This window comes from Cryptotermes secundus, unplaced genomic scaffold, assembly GCF_002891405.2.
Source record: "Cryptotermes secundus unplaced genomic scaffold, Csec_1.0 scaffold72, whole genome shotgun sequence".
Taxonomy (NCBI): Eukaryota; Metazoa; Arthropoda; class Insecta; order Blattodea; family Kalotermitidae; genus Cryptotermes; species Cryptotermes secundus.
In genome coordinates, this window is record NW_019730103.1 from 935,750 (window position 1) to 940,421 (window position 4,672).

The window sequence follows — 4,672 nt, forward strand, 5'->3', positions numbered from 1 at the left end:
CAAACGTAATTCTCTTTCTAATAGAATGACGTTCATAAATTTCGAGATTTTTTAATATTTTTTTTCGTACTAGGAGAAAGACTAGAATTTATAAGAGGCCATTTATGATACGATTTAGTAGAATTTGACCTCGTCTATGGTCTAATGGTCAGAGTTCCTGGCTACAGATATAGAGGTCCCGGGTTCGATTCCCGGCGCTAGCAGATTTTCTGGAAAATAGTGGGTCTGGAACGGGGTCCACTCAGCCTCGTGATAATTGAGGAGCTACTTGAAGGGGAAAGTAGTTGCTCCGGTCTAGAAAACCGAGATTAACGGCCGTGGGGATTCGTTGCGCTGACCACGCGACACCCTCTGTCCGCTAAAGTTGGCACTAACTTCGCCGACAAGCGGCGGTCGCTCGGTCGGTATAAGTTCACTTGCGGACTACAGGCCACGGAATATTTTTAGTAGAAATTGTTCTTATTAATGTACGGTTGGCGAGTTCCATAAGTGAAGTGAACTCTCTTCAGTTAACACGCTAGATAGTGAGGTCCTGGGGATGATTATGTAATTACATGACAATTTTGATCCTTTACTGACAAAGTTTAAATTCTTCGTAGTGGAGTCGCATCTTAATGATTTGCATACACCTTACAATATATATGTAACAATGTATGTAACCAAGAGCACATATGCAAGTAAAATGCACTGTAATTTAATTTCTAATTACATAACGAATAGAGAGAGAGAGAGAGATGGCAGAATGGAAAGATAGAAAAGGAAAAGAATAATCTTGAAAACTGATCATTCATCCTGTATGTTCTGATGATGGTTGTCCTGTTCCCCCAACAAAACTACTTGGGGACAGTCAGGGCTTGATGTCGGTCGACGGCATAGCGCGGAATTGTCAGCGCTATTTTATTTCACTTATTTATGTATTCGTTTATTTTTTATTTATATTTTTTTGCTAGAGCATGTGTTTGCATTCTCCAAAGTTGAATGCGCGCATTATGGGTCTCCACTACAGTCTTACGTGCATGTTACATGAGGCGAGCCTGTGAGACCTGGCAGACTTACTAACTTAACGACACTGCCGGGAGCCCCTTTATGTACCACCGGATGTTTCATGAATCATTAGCAGTGAGTGTGTATGTGTGAACTGATGTGTACTGCTGGAGGACTACAAAGAAAACAGAATTCGCCTCAAAAGCCGTTTATCGTTTATTAAAAGCTGGGTCAAATGGTCCAATAAAATTAAGCAGAAATCTCTACAGGATTCCACGCTATTGACAAACCGAGTTAGAATTAGTGGCAGAAACAGGCCAATGTCATCACACAATACCACTGCGAACAGTGGTAGTAATGCAAATATACGGTGATCATTGTCCATGAGCAAAATGACGCATTTAACCTTGCTTCCACTGAGTTATTGTTGCAGCAATTTCCATGAAACCAAGGCACAATGTCGGTTTTCAGAGAACTGACGTAGGATCTCGGCACTCGCTGAACTTGTCCTACGAATACGCGTATTTGCTGTGATTAATCGACCATGGACCACCACACGCGAGCTCGCTGCGCGTCCTTACCGAAGGGACATCAAGGGTTGTTCGTTTGCACTGGACCGTGACTTGCGACTGCAGCGCATCAAACAACTGAAATCGAAATTTAAACTGTATCCAAATTCAGTTTCTTGACAGAGACCTTTGTGTCACGACGGAGGCGATGTTTAGCTTTCCGCTTACTTGGTGCTGTGGAATTACGTAGTGGGGTCGAGATATGTGATGTTATATCGTGTGAGAGTTTAGATTCTCATGTTGACTGCTGTCTTCTGGGACTCGACGCTGTGACCACTGTGACATCTGCTCAAGGTCCTTGTTCACCCTCTCCCTATAGTCTAACCGTATTACTTTCCTCCATGGTTCATGCATTATTTTATCCTGAAGATACAAGCAGCAGGTTCTTCAAAATATTAATGATCTACCAGAATACACGATGTCACATCCTAGCAATCTTCGTGATACTTACTCCCTTTTAATGCCGATTTAGCCTGAGGGCTTGGAAATCTGTGCTGTCCAGTTTAAGGTCACGGCAGTAGAGAGTTTAAAAACACGGCTGCTGTGTTGAGTAGGTCTTCTGCACGATGTAGCTCCCAGCGTGTTGCATTCCAAAGGCAAGGTGTGTGTTCTATTCCTTTCGGATTAGCACAGCGAATGATCTGTAGCAGTTTATTGAAATTGAATTTGTATGCGTAAGAACTTCATAAAAACCGATGCAATTTAGAATAGATCTAGACCACTAAATTGTCTCTTTCGGGTTTATATGTAGCCTAGATGGTGCTTCCATTTGAATTGAAGCATTGAAGTAAAACTAAGTCACATATTAAATTTCGTTGATTTTTATTATTTTCGCGCGTCATGGTACCGAAAACTGAAAGTGCTGTAGTCATGTGGAAGCTATTCCTGTGCCTGTTAAGTGGAGTTAATGTTTGACCCTGTCAGTATTAATTTCTAGCTCCTCTTGGGGTCAGATTTGAAAGTTCCAAGTTTATATCGCATTCACGGCGGCATTAGAACGAACAGTAGTCAGTTTTGTTGTCGGATCCCCTTCACTGTAATGTCTTGGAGGCTAATAGTTACTTAGTATGTAGTCATTGTGGAGCGTCCTCTCTGACGAGAGGAAGGCGTGCTCTTTTTCAAAAACCTCAGTTTTTGTGAAATATACTCGTATATTGTTTCGAGACCACGCGAGGAACGGCGCGGTTTGACTCGTGCGCGCCTCACTAGAAACTTCAACAACAGCCGTCCCGATTTAAGTGTGTTGTTCTCATTCCGTCGGAAAAAATAAAGGAAAAATACTACTTGTGCCTGTTTTCACTGTCTCTTCGCTTGCGGATTTTCTTATTTTCCCTTCTACCCTGAAGATGGAGGCAATACGTTCCTCCGAAACGTCGGTTAACACCACATCTACACGGTGCCGCATCCCACAAGACTGCTTTCCTCAAGATATTAATTGGCTACCAACATTCAGACAGTGACTGTTTCAAAACACGATGAACATTGTAATATTTATAATGTTCCATTGCATAGTGTGTGCATGATTTCGGTCAGTCCGGTCTCTGTAAAGCAGGCTCTGTCTGACCTTAGACTCATAACGGTAGTTTCCCCTTTTCCTCTGATGCGAACATCTGCGTTTCTAAGACTGCTGGCCGCTTGCATAATTGGACAATATAAGCGTGTGCATATAGCACTATGAAAGCCAGTGACGGACGGACGCGCACCTTGGCCTGCTGCTAATGACGCTGATGAACAAATAAATGAACGAAACGAACAAGTAGGCCCCTTATATTGGTGCCCGGATCATTCTTATGGAATGTCGTCATAGTTTTAACGATTTTATTAATATTTGTACATCACTAGGTCTTCTCGGTCAAAGCGATGGCTTTTTATGTTGAAGAGAGCCTGGAACCCAGTCTCAAGTTGCTAGTCACGGTTTTCGCCACACAAGTGTGAGGTGTGAACTGATTTTCCGAACAAATATCCTGGTATATTTTTTCTCGGAATAGGTCATATGCCAGACGCGAAGGGTACCGTTAGTCAGTCTCTCCTCAACAGCGATTTCGAAAACGGCAGATACCTTGAGGCATGACGTCACTGTTTCCTATCGCTGTGATGTCTTTTGCGAGTTGTTCTTATGATGGTTTAAGTAATTAAGTTGACTGCCATTTTGCACAAAGGACCTCTGTTTTGATTTTGCATAAGCTTTTGCTCCTCTTAAAAGTAAATTTGACGATTTATATTGACATTTTGTTGCATAATAGTGTCTACAGTGACTGTTCCATAAGCTAGTATATTATTATATAAAAGTAAAGGTATCCCTGTACCAGGCCGTGAAGGTCCATAGGGTTGTGAGACGTTGAGGCTCCCACACTATCTAGACAATCGGCTCACAGATGGCGGTAAGGTTGTCAGCCTTACGCGCCGGCCGCGCTTTACCCCCCAGGAATATTCCTGGTACTCATTTCTGTTAGAGACTGAGTCGACCCCAGGGCCATAGTGCGGCTGGAAGGGTTAGGTCAATTGAAAAATATCCAACGACCTCATCGGGACTTGAACCAGCGACCTTCCTGCCGGTAGCATAGTGCGTGAAGCAACTACGCTACCGCATGACCCCAATGTATTATTATTTTCTTCTACGTGTTGGTTCACGGAATAACAGTCGCTATATATTTTTTCTCTCGGTCGTTCGGTAACGCAATTCCCGACTATAACAATGCGTATATGGGCAGTATTGATTGGCGTCACGGAATTTATTTTTGCAAACTCAAGAACTCCTAAGACCGGGGACTGCCTACGTTTGAGGGTTCCGAAGGCCCAACCGCTTCAGCACTGTGTACAGAATTGTTGGGGGTTTCCCAACGAGCGGAACAGGATAAATTAAATTATGTAAGCATGAGTGTCATGCAGCTGAGGTAAGGAGCGGTAAGCTTACACACTGTGACGAATCTCTAAAATTAGCTAACGAAATAGATGGACGGAAATGCGTCCACGGAAGTACACGTATGTCTTAAGGTAGCTGGTTCTGGAAGGTCAATGCACACTCTCTTCGCCCTCCAGTCCTCGTCGTCCACACTCTCCGATATATGTATATATGTACGAATGATGCTTCTAATTGCCAGTTCCCGCAGGCAAACACA